The following is a 15742-nucleotide window of genomic DNA, read 5'->3' on the forward strand; positions in this document are numbered from 1 at the left end:
ATGATCAGCCGATCGCTCACAGCAGCCGGCCTCCGGGTGATCAGCCGATCGCTCACAGCAGCCGGCCTCCGGGTGATCAGCCGATCGCTCACAGCAGCCGGCCTCCGGGTGATCAGCCGATCGCTCACAGCAGCCGGCCTCCGGGTGATCAGCCGATCGCTCACAGCAGCCGGCCTCCGGGTGATCAGCCGATCGCTCACAGCAGCCGGCCTCCGGGTGATCAGCCGATCGCTCACAGCAGCCGGCCTCCGGGTGATCAGCCGATCGCTCACAGCAGCCGGCCTCCGGGTGATCAGCCGATCGCTCACAGCAGCCGGCCTCCGGGTGATCAGCCGATCGCTCACAGCAGCCGGCCTCCGGGTGATCAGCCGATCGCTCACAGCAGCCGGCCTCCGGGTGATCAGCCGATCGCTCACAGCAGCCGGCCTCCGGGTGATCAGCCGATCGCTCACAGCAGCCGGCCTCCGGGTGATCAGCCGATCGCTCACAGCAGCCGGCCTCCGGGTGATCAGCCGATCGCTCACAGCAGCCGGCCTCCGGGTGATCAGCCGATCGCTCACAGCAGCCGGCCTCCGGGTGATCAGCCGATCGCTCACAGCAGCCGGCCTCCGGGTGATCAGCCGATCGCTCACAGCAGCCGGCCGCCGGGTGATCAGCCGATCGCTCACAGCAGCCGGCCGCCGGGTGATCAGCCGATCGCTCACAGCAGCCGGCCGATCAGCTGATCATTCGGCCGCCGAGAGCATGCACGGCGGAATCAAAAGGATTCCGCTGCTCAAATAACGCTACATGCTGTGTTCCTGCCGCCCAACGGTCAGTCGTTCCACGACTGATCAGTCTGGCGGAGGATGCAACACAGTGTCATCAGTCACAATCCGCGGCTCACACAAGTATATGGGAACAACGAAATCCGCCAAACGGATTCTGTTTACCAGAGCCGCGGATTATGACAAATTGACGGAAATGTGAAACTAGCCTAAGAGTGATGGAAAGCACATGACAAATCAATAGATAGCCTGCGCATGCGTCGGCAACATTCTGCTGAAATCCCACAGGATCGGATAGACCCGCGATTTCAAAAAAAGATTGGTTCCCAGTGGTGGGGCCTGCATCTAAATCAGATCTTTAGGGAATATCATCTACCAACCCTTTAAGGTCTTTCACACATCACTACTCCTGTGCCGTAAAAAATTACGAGTTGCTACAAGGAACCTATGAAATTCTATGGGACAGTCTCCCTGCTGTGACATATTCCACCAAGGAGCACATTATGGAAGTTTCATTGCCTTTGTGCAACTCTTCTTCACAAACAGAAATAAATATTAAGGCTATTACCAAGTTTTCGAAATAATGCATAGCTGTAAAGTTTTATAACTGCTGAAAATTGATGGGCCTCGTTCACCCTCACGGCCGATCTCTCATCACAGCTGATCAGATTTTGGTTTCTAATCTAAACTCTAGATTGTAAATGGCAACGATGGGCAATGCAGCCGTCCAGAATAGCCCTTAACGCAACATTTTATTCACTTTTATATTACTATTAAGTCAATCCTAGTGGTGAAATGCTAAACGGTCATTTTCTGATTTGCCACCTTTCAAGAAGCAAAACGCCAAACAATATCTCAAAGAACATTTTTGAACCTCTCTCCAGTCCATTTATGAAAAACACATGACCCCAATCTAAGGCAGTAGTGAAAATGATCCAATAGTCATACCCAAAAACATACCCCAAGACGAGACCATATAAATTCTGATATTTGACCACCTCCAGTGTAAACGATTGAGAAGACAGAAGGAATGAAGAGCGCAAGCTGTATATTGCTTGCCATAACGTGGCATCTCAAAGAATTGACATGTATTCCGGGAAGTTATCAAATATGAACATATATGATTGATCCCAATTAATAGACCCCAGACCTCCAAGCCTTAAAAGTAAAAGAGGGAACAGGGAACTTTTATCAGTGTAATGGGACGATTTGGACAATCTGGCTGCTCATTCGTTGCCCAAAAAACTTGCGTCTCTTCTTCTTGTAGGCACCAGATTTTGGTTTCAAAATTCCAAAATTGGAAATCGCCAAAGAACGGATATTGTGCCAATGGCTTTATACCAGGGGTGGGGAACCTTTTTACTGCCGGGGGCCATTTGGAATTTCCTACTAACCTTTGGGGGCCGCACAACATTATCAACCTGAAAAATAACCCTGCTATATTTGGTCAAACGATTAATTAACTCACCCCTATTGTGGTGGCCGGAGCTGCTTCTCTTTGGTGCGATTGTGATGTTCGGTGATATTGATCATCTTGTTTCTCACAGCTGCTTTTCCAGGTTTGTCTCTGTCTGGAGATGCTGGGGGCATACACATCACAAGAGGGGCCAGGGCGCATAAATTACAGGAGACACTGGGAGTACACATCACAGGAGGGGCTGGGGCATATACATCACAGGAGGGGCTGGGGCATATACATCACAGGAGGGGCTGGGGCATATACATCACAGGAGGGGCTGGGGCATATACATCACAGGAGGGGGCTGGGGCATATACATCACAGGAGGGGCTGGGGCATATACATCAGTAGGGGGCATGGACAGCCCTGGCGGTGGCACAGACATGACTGGGGACACGCACAGCGCTGGGTGGCAGCACACACTGCACTGGGTGGCAGCACGCACTGCACTGGGTGGCAGCACGCACTGCACTGGGTGGCAGCACTAGTGAGACAGACAGGTCTGGGGGAACAGACATCAACAGGAGAGCACGGACTGGGAAGCATAGAAAGCAGTGGGAGGGTACAGACAGCAGTAGCGAGTTAAGAGCACTGAGGGGTGGCACACAGCACTGGGGAGCATGGAAAGCATAAGGGGGGCACAGGCAGCACTCACCGTGGCATGGACAGCACTGGTGGCAGCATGGACAGCTTTAGGTGGTGCGGACAGCACTGGTGGGGGGGCATAGACATCACCCAGGGGGTACAGACAGCACTAGGGGGGGCACGGACAGCAGTGAGGGGTTACACCGCGCTGAGGGGGTACACAGCACTGGGGTGTACACAGCACTAGGGGGTACACACAGCACTAGGGGGTACACAGCACTGGGGGGTACACACTGTAATAGGAGGTACACAGCACGAGGGGGTACACACAGCACGAGGGGGTACACACAGCACGAGGGGGTACACACAGCACGAGGGGGTACACAGCACTAGGGGGTACACAGCACGAGGGGGTACACAGCACGAGGGGGTACACACAGCATTAAGGGGTACACAGCATTAGGGGGTACACAGCATTAGGGGGTACACACTGCACTAGGGGGTACACACTGCACTAGGGGGTACACACTGCACTAGGTGGTACATACAGCACGAGGGGGTACACACAGCATTGGGGGGTACATACAGCATTGGGGGGTACATACAGTACGAGGGGGTACACAGCATTGAGCGGGGGGGGGGGGCAGCGATGGGTTGAGTACTCGCAGTGAGGGGGAGGGAGAGTCACACACACACACACACACAGCAGGTCCGGGAGGCTGGTAAACCTGCTGCAGCTCTTCTGTGTGACTTTATCGCAGCGTGCTGCTTACCCGCCCACCAGAGCACACAGGCCGGGGATAAGCCTAGAATGTATGGGCTGCAGTCAGGTCCTGGAAGTCAGGATCTGGAGAGAGCCCGTACATTCTAGCATCTACCCACAGGGCATAAGGCAGTGGGATTTAAAGGGCCGGCAGCCAGGAAAAGCGCGGCTGCCACCAAAGTACAATGGTCCCCGGGAATGTGCCCGGGGGCCGCATAAAAAGTCGTCACGGGCCGTATACGGCCCGCGGGCCGGAGGTTCCCCACCCCTGCTTTATACGCTTCAATAACTTCACTTTCTACACATCTGTGACATTGGATTCTTTCAATTCCTTTTTGAATACCTCAAAGCCAACAAGTTCGTTAACAGTCTTTGTGTCAATAGTTTGATCAATTTCCCTCCTCTTTCTCACGGAGGTGATTTTTTTCCTCCTGCCATTTCCAACCTTTCGTTTGTCTTATCAAATATCTGCCCTAATGCTTTTCGAATCAAAAAGGTCCGTGGAGCCTCCTTTAGGAGTCTCGACACGGAAAAATAGCTAGATGTCCCTCCGGGAAGGACCTAGCCAAGGAGTGGCTCTTTTTAGGCGACCACCATATTAAGTGGCCCTTTTAGTCAATATCTAACTCTTGACAAGTTTAAAGATATGACAAGGGAAATTCCAAGGCCAGGTATCTATCCACAGGCAGCTGTTTCGGGGTATTGCCCCTCATGAATGCTTTTCGAGAAAACGATCCATCTGTTCTTAAGAATAGGCCTTCTGCACGTAGGAAAGATCTTCTGGGATGAGCGCGTGGAAACATGATCTTCTCAACTCTCCCTTAATACCGTGGAAAACTACAAATATACCTAGTCCCTTCTTTCAATGACGGGAAAATCCAGAGCTATCAGTTTTCTCAAGCCAAAAGGTCACTCACTGGTCTGATGTGGTGGACACAACACTCAAGTACAAAGCGTTGCTGTGTTTCAAAACCTTCTTCACCTAAATATCCTACATCGGAAATGACTGACCTTTGCAAGAATCCTGTAATACTATTGTATGTTTGAGGATTTCGATAGCGTTAGGGCAATGACAGCCAGAGACGAGTTTGTGGTACAAGATGTTTTTATGATATGTAACCACGGTAGATACACAACGGAAATACACAGTATAACAAACACAAACAAATACCTTTCTGAAACGGAGCGAAGGGGATTCCCGGGGCCACGCACCGGACTCCCCCAGGGAGACCACCAGAGCGAACCCCTATACAGGGACTGTCCGGCAATCAACCCCGGAAGGCCTAAATGCGGTGCAGCCGGGACACAAGGGGCAAGCGGTAAAGTCCAGAAGTGTCCGTACGGAATGAAAGTCCAGAATGGTTATGAACCGGAAGAAACCGGGCAGACGTGCTGACAAAAGACGGCAGACGGAGTCCGGGCACAGTTTGAAGAAACCGGGTATGGTCCAGAGTCGGTCGGTAGATTTCCAGGAGGATCCAAAGGTAATCAAGTAGCAGCAGCAGCAAAGCAGGAGCACACAGCAAGCAGTATACTCAGGCACTGGACTAAGCTTAGAGGCGGCCTTTTAAGCAGCTGGACAGGAAGTAGGGCAACAGAACACAAAACTCCATGTTAACCGAGGGCAAGCTTTTTCAAAAGAGGACTGGAAAACCCGGAAACCTGACATTACTCCCCCCCCCCAGAAACGGCCTCAGGACGGGTCAGGGCCCGGCTTGTCCGGGTACCGTCGATGAAACTGAGCGATCTTCCGTGGTGCTCGAATGTTACCCACCGGTTCCCAGGAATCGTCCTCGGGGGCGTACCCCTGCCAACGTACCAGATACTGAAGCCGACGACGATGAAGCCGGGAGTCAATAATGTCCTCAACCACAAACTGCTCCTCGCCGTCGACCATCACAGGCGGAGGAGGAGGCACGACACGACCATGAAACGTATTGGGAGAGACGGATTTGAGGAGAGAAACATGAAAGACCGGGTGTACCTTTAGATGGTGCGGTAACCGCAGCCGACAGGCCACAGGGCTCACGATCCCGGTGATCTTGAACGGACCGATGAATTTTTGTCCCAGTTTCTGCGAAGGAACACCCAATCTCAGGTTCTTGGTGGACAACCATACAGAGTCCCCTACCTTATACATGGGTGCCGGTCTCCGGTGAGCGTCTGCCGACCTCTTGTAACGCTCCTGAGCTGTAGCCACAGTGTCCTTCAGAACCTCCAGATTTTGTCGTAGCTCTGTTAATCTGTCCTCCACCGCAGGCACTGAGACCGCAACCGGTGACCTAGGCAAAATAGTCGGATGGTAACCCAAGTTAGCAAAGAAGGGCGTTACCTTAGTGGAGCTGCTCTGAGTGTTGTTATACGAGAACTCCGCCAATGGAAGCATCTTCAACCAATCGTCCTGCAGATGGCTGACATAACAGCGAAGGTATTGTTCCAGTGTTTGATTGGTCCGTTCGGTTTGCCCATTTGTCTGAGGATGGTATGCAGAAGACAAACAGACATCAATCTGGAGTGCCGTACAAAACCCCTTCCAGAACCTAGACGTGAACTGCACGCCCCGGTCAGAGATGATCTCGTCTGGTACCCCATGCAATCGGAATACGTTCTGGATAACCAGATCCACTGTCTCTGCGGCTGAGGGAAGACCGGCACACGGAATAAAGTGAGCAGCTTTAGTCAACCGATCCACCACCACTAAAATGGTATTGTGACCGTCTGAGACGGGCAACTCCACAATAAAATCCATTGAGATAGACCCCCAAGGGCGAGATGGAACGGGTAACGGTTGGAGGAGTCCTGTAGGAGCCACACGAGGGACCTTGCACCGGGCACAAACCACACATGAGTGGACATAGTCCTTTACGTCCTTTAAACAGGTAGGCCACCAGAAAAAACGGTTCAGAAATTCCTGCGTCTTCTGTACCCCCCTATGACCAGCCAACACGGAGTCATGGACCAACTTGAGAACCCGAAGTCTTACGGCCTCCGGGACATAAATGCGTCGCTCTCTCAACCACACACCATTCCGAAGAACAAGAGTTACATCATTCGGGGGGGCAGCAAGAAATACGTCACCATCATAGGCCAGCTTGATGTCCTTCCACAAGTCCTGGTCCTGGATTACTCCAACGAAATTGGCATCCGATAACACGGTCTGAGACGGGGTTCCAGGCACGGAGTCCACGGCGTGGATTCGGGACAAGGCATCGGCTTTCCCATTACGTGAACCTGGACGGTATGTAACGACAAAATTGAACTGGTTAAGGAATAGGCTCCAACGGGCTTGCCGTGGAGACAGGCACCTGGCAGACTTAAGAAATTCCAGATTACGATGATCTGTGAGTACTATCACTTGCTGCGCGGCTCCCTGTAAGTGGTGTCTCCATTCCTTGAAAGCGGAAATAATCGCTAACAATTCCTTGTCCGCAATGTCATAGTTCCTTTCTGCAGGGGACAACCGGCGGGAAAAGAAAGCACACGGATGTAAGAGACTCTTGTCCCCAGTCCTTTGTGAAAGGATGGCCCCTAATGCGTAGTCGGAAGCGTCGACTTCCACGATAAAGGGAAGTGCGGGATTCGGATGTACCAATATAGGCGCTGAGGTAAAACAAACCTTGAGACGATGGAAAGCTTCCTGGGCCTGGGCGGACCACACAAACTTCTGTCCTTTCTTGGTTAACAGAGTGATGGGACGAACGATCTCTGAAAAATTACGGATAAAACGTCGGTAAAAGTTGGCAAAACCGACAAAGCGTTGTACCTCCTTGATGTTCCCCGGTTCCGGCCAGTCTAGAATTGCTTGTATCTTGCCAGACTCCATGTTCAGTCCCTGAGGAGAGATGACATAACCTAAGAATTGTATTTGTGAGCAGTGGAACTCGCATTTCTCCAGTTTGATGTACAGGTGGTTTTCCCTCAGCCGGGTAAGTACGGTCTTGACGTGTTCCTGGTGTTCCTGTAGGGAATCAGAAAAGATTAGGATATCGTCCAGATAAATCACCATGAATTGGTCCATGATATCCCTAAAAATATCGTTAACTAGATGTTGGAAAGTCGCGGGAGCGTTACAAAGTCCAAAAGGCATCACTAGGTACTCAAAATGTCCATACCGACATCGGAACGCGGTCTTCCACTCGTCTCCGGGACGTATACGGAGTAGATTGTATGCCCCACGGAGATCCAATTTGGTGAATATTTTTGCCTGTTGGACCCTCTCCAATAGCTCAGGAATCAACGGTAACGGATACCGGTTCCGGATAGTTATTTTATTCAGTTCCCGGTAGTCAATACAGGGTCTCAGAGTCCCCTCTTTCTTTTTCACGAAAAAGATGGGTGCCCCTGCTGGTGAGGTAGACGGACGAATGAATCCCTTAGCTAGACTTTCATCAATGTATTCTTTTAGTGCTTCTAGCTCAGGTGCCGCCAACGGGTAGACATGACCAAACGGGATCTCCGCCCCTGGGAGTAAGTCTATGGGGCAATCATACGGTCTATGCGGGGGAAGCCGATCGGCTTTTCTTTTGTCGCATATATCCGCAAAGTCATTATACACCGGGGGTAGAACAGGTACCTGTACAGTGCCCTCCGCATTCGGTGTTACTGGAACCGGAACAGTTGGACTAATGGTCGGAATACTCTGCGGTGGGAAGGATATTTCCTTAGTTTCCCAATCGATGACCGGATTTGTAGACCGTAGCCACGGAATACCTAGAATAATCGGAAAATGAGGAGAAGAAATTAACATGAAAACAAGGGTCTCCTGCTGACCTGGCTTCATGACGCATTCTAGCGGTACGGTTTCCCGATCAACTGGTCCAGAGATTAACGGAGATCCGTCAACCGTCTCCATGGTAACCGGTGAGGATCTTTGCTGAGTCCGGATACCGTGTTTCCTGGCAAAAGAGGAGTCCATGAAATTTCCCCCTGCCCCAGAATCTATCATTGCAGAGGTAGGTATTAGCTGTCCCTCCCACCGGATCTGAATGGGGAGCGAGCAATGGGTATATTTCCCTTCCGAGTCCTTCGGTGAGGTTGACATTACAGTCAAGGGAAATACCGCATCCAGGTGTCCACTTGCCTCAGAGATATCGGACTCTGCGTCCGTGTTGTCACACTCTGCCATGGCTGCCAATACCTTATTTGGGCAATTCGGACGTTTCGGGCAGTCGATCAAGAAATGGTCCGATTGACCGCAATAGAAACACAAACGCTCACGGAGCCGGTGTTCGCGACGTTCATTGGTCTCTCGCTTTTGCAGAGAGTCCACTTGCATAGGAACGTCCTCGGCCTCCCGTGGCGTCCTGAGAGCGGGTTCTCTGGAAGGAAAGGCAAAGTTGTTTACACGGTTTATAGCTGCCCATTTTTCCTGTCTACGTTCGGTCAAGCGGGTATCGATACGCACACAGTGCTGGAGAAACTGTTCAAACTCCCCTGGAGATTCGGAACGAGCTAACTCGTCTTTGATGGTACCGGACAAACCCTTTCTGAAAACAGACAATAATGCATTGTTTCCCCAGTCGGTGTCTACCACTAACCTCTTAAATTCAGTGGCGTATTCAACGACAGAACGCTTTCCCTGACGTAAGGAAAGGAGAGCCGATTCAGCGGTAGCACGGCGATTCGGATCATCAAACATCTGCGCCATTGCGGTCAGAAAGTCCTCTAGGTGATTTAAACGGATGTCCCGGTTCTCTATCATAGGATTAGCCCAAGCCAGTGCTCGTGAGGTTAATAACATAATTATACATAACACTTTGGACCGGTCAGAACGGTAATAATCAGCATGTACATCAAAAAACAGTATACATTGGTTCACAAATCCACGAAACTGACTACGGTCACCATTGAAACGGAATGGGGGTAACCTAGGCATACCGGCAGCTGATACGGACGTAGTGGGGCCGGCTTCCTGAGCCTCCACTCTGACTTGCAAATCCTGTATAGCCGGACCCAGTACCTGGTGATCATGGCCCAGCTGTGTCTCCACATCTCTAAGTTTAGTCTGCACCACCTCCATCTCCTGCTGCAAGGAGTTAATCATAGAAAAGAGCTGATCTACTCGTGTCTCAGTCATTGCCCCAGCGAAATCCTCTTATGGCCTGAGTATAATGTAATACTATTGTATGTTTGAGGATTTCGATAGCGTTAGGGCAATGACAGCCAGAGACGAGTTTGTGGTACAAGATGTTTTTATGATATGTAACCACGGTAGATACACAACGGAAATACACAGTATAACAAACACAAACAAATACCTTTCTGAAACGGAGCGAAGGGGATTCCCGGGGCCACGCACCGGACTCCCCCAGGGAGACCACCAGAGCGAACCCCTATACAGGGACTGTCCGGCAATCAACCCCGGAAGGCCTAAATGCGGTGCAGCCGGGACACAAGGGGCAAGCGGTAAAGTCCAGAAGTGTCCGTACGGAATGAAAGTCCAGAATGGTTATGAACCGGAAGAAACCGGGCAGACGTGCTGACAAAAGACGGCAGACGGAGTCCGGGCACAGTTTGAAGAAACCGGGTATGGTCCAGAGTCGGTCGGTAGATTTCCAGGAGGATCCAAAGGTAATCAAGTAGCAGCAGCAGCAAAGCAGGAGCACACAGCAAGCAGTATACTCAGGCACTGGACTAAGCTTAGAGGCGGCCTTTTAAGCAGCTGGACAGGAAGTAGGGCAACAGAACACAAAACTCCATGTTAACCGAGGGCAAGCTTTTTCAAAAGAGGACTGGAAAACCCGGAAACCTGACAAATCCCTATCCAGTCTCATGTTTGTTCTCCAATTTCAGGTTTGTTTTGCGCCACTTATTAGCTGCATTTCCTACCTAGCACACTCCTGTTTGATTGACAGGTCTCCTGTCCACAGCTTCTCCAACCTCTGTATTTTGGCAGCAGCGGTACTTTGTAAGAAAGAAAAAAAAAAGGGAACATGGGCTCCCATCAAAGATCAGTTGCATATACTAAGCCATATCTATGTCTCGGGCTTAACGATCAAACTGTGCTTTCGCCAATAGTAAAAGAAAACAAGTAGAAGTAAGAAATGTCATCAGAAGACACAAAATCAATAAAAAGTTGGCTTTAATTTGGCACTTAGGGAAGCAAGAAGTTTTTGTTTTCTTTACTCAGCAAGAACATCATCAACAATACAAATTTTTCAGTTTTATTAAAGGTTTCACAAAAAAAAAAAAAAAATAGATCACAGTTTAAATTGACTGAAAATACTTTGAACAAATTCTGTCGTATTAAATAGACAAAAAAAAATATATACACACAAAGCAACATTTGTATATCCAAGAGAAAAACAAAAGAACAAATCACACATTTATAGGTTTCCGGTAAAACATTGCTCTTGTATGCGCCTCAATCTACAGCCCAGAACGTGATGGGCTTCTTTAATTGGTTACTGAGAATTCTAAGACCTCCCATGAGGAACCATATTCAATGTATAGCAGAAAACAAGACGCAGACTGTACATTATCAGAGTGTAGACTGAGCTCTGGCCATATTAAGTAATAAATTATCAATATACCATATATTTCACTAGAAATTACATACATTGTTGAATATGATTGGTGGCCAATTCTCCCACCACCAAAAATGTAAGTGTATAACTCCTTTAATCAAGTGGAAGCTATAAGAACACAGAAAACCTAAGATGGCATAGTCAAGCATTGAGCAGATATATTGATGGTCCTACAGAGATTAGGTTCTTAGTGCAGAGGACTTATAACCCCGAGGTCGTGTGACTGTGCTAAAGGTGACTATACCTGATCCAGATTTCTAGCCAAATCAGGATGTGAATCTGGTCATGTACGGGAGAGTTTTTTGTGCTTAATATCATTAAAAGATTTACCCATCTAGAGAAAGGTGTATACCAACTCATTGCATCAAGTATAGCTAACTTTAAAGCCTTTGGGGGGGGGGGTGTTAAAGAAATTGGATATGACCATATTTTGTATTACATTACATAAGTTCCTCACACAAAAAAATTCAAAAAATTATTTGGAGAGAAATTGGAAGTGATCATGTTTTGTACTACATTATGAAAGTTCCTTATCCCCCCCCCCCCCCCAAATAATTCGAAAACTGACCTGGAGAATGGTAGTAAATCAAGAAGGGTGTAAAGAACTTTTTCTAGGACCTCAAAAGTTGGATAAACAACAATATTTGGACACAACTAATGTGAACATTTACCAGATAAAAGAATCTGGTCTCAAAAGGCACAAAAATAAGGTCATAAAAATGTGCTTTTTGGTTTGGGAGATACCACCGATGATGAACACCTAAGCAAAAGGCTCTACTACTATGGGGTGTAAGGCATATATGAGTTTATAAAGGATTTACCACCAAGTATCCCAAATACCATTTTTACAAAAACAGATGTGTGACCCTGAATCATCCGGTAAAGTATATAAGTCCACACAGGGCAGTATGTAGCGTTTGGAGATATTCTAAAGAGGCAAAACTCTTAGTTTTTAATGTCATCGACTGGAGAGCTTGAGAAGTGACAACTACTTCTATAAAAAGAGGAATGTGCTAATAACAGTTGTCAGTTCCCATCCCACGCTGCATTTGGCAAGTTCCTACAGAAGAGGACGTCTACTGTAGTCCTGGAAGTAACCATTTAAGTGGATGGAGGTCCATTTTCAGAGGCAAACGAATAGAAGCCGGTGGCACCAGACGTGACCTTGTTCGACAGTCAATCTTCAGACCAAAATATCAGTCGCTTATGAATGTCGGAGATGGGAATACCACATCCCAGAACATCAGATTACATCCACAAAACACAATAAGACAGACAACAGGTGACAGACTTTCAGAGGCAATATCAGTTAAAGGCCCTCATACCCAGTGGACTGAAGTCATCCGAACTCTCCGATATCAATGGGTTCGGCCAACAAAGTAATCTCTATGGGGTGCCCATGACATGATGTCAGGAAAGGATACAGCATGTCTGCGTTGGGGCTATCGATCCTTTTGTTCATGGTGAACACAGAGCAAACGCTCCTTTGTATTGGCAAGTCGTCGAGGTTGTTGCCAGCAACACGATCGGCCAAAAACTGGTGGATTTAATGGGTCCTATATAGCTGATAATTTGGCCAATATTTTGGCAGACAACTCTCCCTCCCAACTCCTCCATACACAAAAAACACCCGCTTTGCCGAGTGTTCCATGTTCTGAATGAGACACGATCACACATCTCTGGCGGAAGCTTATCTCATCGAGAACAAAGGATCAGCAGTCCAAAATCAGACATGGTGGATTCCTTCTTTCCCCGACAGATGATGAATCAGAGGCCCAGATAAGTTTGGCCACCAGCCTATTGTCCATCAATATTGCAGGGCTCATCCAACATTAGTCTAATATGTGTGGGGGCCTTAAGTATATAGACGCCTCTCTCCATATTTCTGAATCTATCCAGCTGACCCGTTAACGCAATTTATTGGGCACTTGTGTTAAAATGGAAAAATATGCATAGGTGGCAGCCTAAATGGGTGCAGTCCAGTATAAGAAATGCTTCAAAAGGAGGATGGTTCTAAATCTTGTGCTTATCACTAAATTTTGCTTCTGTCTAAATCTAAATACTTGTCGCCTTATTTTACAAAACCACAAGGGACACCAAATACACCATGCGGCACCAATTTAGAGAAGATCGTATGTGACATGGATTAGCTGGTAACACTACAGAAAGAATAATCCAGCTAGTTGTCATAAGGAGAGGCTACGAAAGTCACGCCTGCTATGATTGTCATTTTATAGCGCCCCTAGGGGGTTATCTGTATCCTCATATTCTTAGTCCCTTTATAGCCAGGGAAGAGTGAGGCTTCTTTGGATCATACAAATGAGATATCAAGTCAATCCTGAAACGTAAGGATCGGGTGACACGAAGGGGATTTAGCTTCTAATCCGTGGACAATCCGCCGCAAAATCTGGAGGTTAAATGTGGTAATCAGTGGCGAAATTCAGAATAGAAATAAATGTGTAAATCTGAAAATGTGTGCCATGAAATTTGTAAGAAATTGTGAAGTCCACTCAGCAATTTCGGTCCATACCGATACTAGAGTATCGATCTCTTTGTGATGACCCATCATGAACAGTTTTGGAACCAGCAAGTCAAACTGGTCATACCCAATTACATGGTAGGAGATCTTGAATTTCGGACAGAACCATTATTTGACGCTGACTGCACAAACCTGACCATCTAGATCAGTGTTTCCAGAACTCCAGTCCTCATGGCCCCTAAACAAGTCATGTTTTCAGGATTTCCTTACTATTGAACAGGTGATGGAATCATCATCATCAAGACATCACCTGTGCTATATTAAGGAAGCCATGAAAACATGACCTGTTGGGGGTTGTGAAGACTGGAGTTTGGGAACCACTGATCTAGATTGAGAGAACGACAATCTCCAAGCTGACCTGCCTTTTGCAATATTGGTTACGGTGGGTTAACTCTAAAAAGCAGATTTTCTAGTCTCCCGAGTGTTGAGATGAAGGACTCCAATGGGTTCTTTATTGTCTAGGTATAAAAGGGCAATATTTAAAATTCTGTGGGATGAAAATCTGATTAATAACACATTGCAGAATAGAAATTTATGAAACTTTGAGAAGCCGCTTAGAGACAGTCTTGGCTAACCCCTACGTCCCTTTGTGGACATCAAGATACATACTCCCCGGCCAGCTTTCCAAAGTATATGGAACACATATGGCTGCAATCACACAGCCAGCGTTCAATGCCTGTGATCTGGGGAGAATGAATCTGATGACAATGTCCCTTTAAGACAAGATTGTTCTGTTCTCCAAATGTCGTATTAATCAGATTTTTCAAAAATTTTTGATTTAGATGGAAAATCACTTAAAATATCAGAATGATTACATATTTAATGAAATAATTTACTAAAAGTTTCTCTCACCCGTTACTATTCGGTAGTGCACTAAAACAGAAGGTTAGCTCTCCCGACTCTGCCATACAAGAGCAGTCTGCACCACCGAGAGTTTATACATTTTCAATGGTGAGAAGAGAAAGCTGCTGCCAGACTACTATGGCGTTGGCTTATCACCCCTGAAAATGAAAGCATTGCATGAGGACATTTTATCTGCCTGATCGTTTTCTCCTCAGATGATATCTGTCGAGGGAAGAGTAAGGAGGCCCCCCCACAGATTAGGTTTGGCAAACTTTCATTTAATGTCCAGGGAGGGCTGATTGCAAGGGTAAAGGATCCCATAGCCCAAAAAAAAAAATGCTAGGGGGCATAACTATGGAAAGAGGAGCCAAGGCAAATCTTCTAATCCATGCACTATGGAAGACTACGCTTGCAGACGCCCATGGACTTTCATTTCGAAAACATAACCAATAAATAGTGAGAACTGCAGTGGATGACAATGACCTCCTACCAAGGGAAACTTATAGATCATTATTCAGCTCAGTGGTGCAACAGCATCTCCAAATATGAAGCACCCGTGTTGGTTAAAGGAAAAATGCAACTCACATGTCAGACCAGGTAACATTTTCCGACTGTAACATAGATGTGGCATTGCTCTAGAATCACGTGATGGTGTCTCCGCGGTGTTGGATGTTGACCTCCCTAAGGTCAACCATCCTTGCTTATGTAACATAGATGTGACACTACTGTTGCGGTATAAGATACCCCATCTCTTCGCAGTAATATTTTTTTTTGGGGGGGGGGGGGGGGTAAATCAAGCCATAGTGAGGTGATTGGCTGCATTCATTGTATTCCAAAACCAAGATACCCCATTAGAATATTCTTAGTAGGAGTCACCCATTCAGGACAGCCGGTGTTAAGAGTGTTTCTCATTTTGGAGGGCCCAGCACATCTGGCCATCTATGTGGACAGCCTATTGATTTCAACGCGAAATATGTAATCCTTCATTTATCCTGTGGCGACGCTGAAAAAGAACTAAAAAAGGGGGACTACAAACTGGATGTTATTTAAACCTCCTACAATTGCTGTTGCTCTTCTGATCTGGAACAGTTTTGCTTTTTCTTCTGGGCCCCTCCGTTCCATATTTACGACTCTTCATAATAACGTGGGTGCAAGGTGCAACGTTTCTGGCAGCGCAACAAGCACCGGTCACATGCTGTTATAAATCACAGAAAAAAATACTCCTACATTTTTTTTCTTCGTTAAACTTTTATTGAATAT

At 47.6% G+C, this 15742-nt stretch overlaps 1 protein-coding gene across 1 annotated transcript in view; it reads right to left on the bottom strand.

Moving 5' to 3' along the window:
• MRPS6 (mitochondrial ribosomal protein S6) overlaps positions 1-15742 on the bottom strand; it is a 64214-nt gene that overhangs the window by 34790 nt on the left and 13682 nt on the right. The gene's annotated exons all lie outside the window — the stretch shown is intronic.

This window comes from Anomaloglossus baeobatrachus, chromosome 2 (assembly GCF_048569485.1).
Source record: "Anomaloglossus baeobatrachus isolate aAnoBae1 chromosome 2, aAnoBae1.hap1, whole genome shotgun sequence".
Classification (NCBI taxonomy): domain Eukaryota; kingdom Metazoa; phylum Chordata; class Amphibia; order Anura; family Aromobatidae; genus Anomaloglossus; species Anomaloglossus baeobatrachus.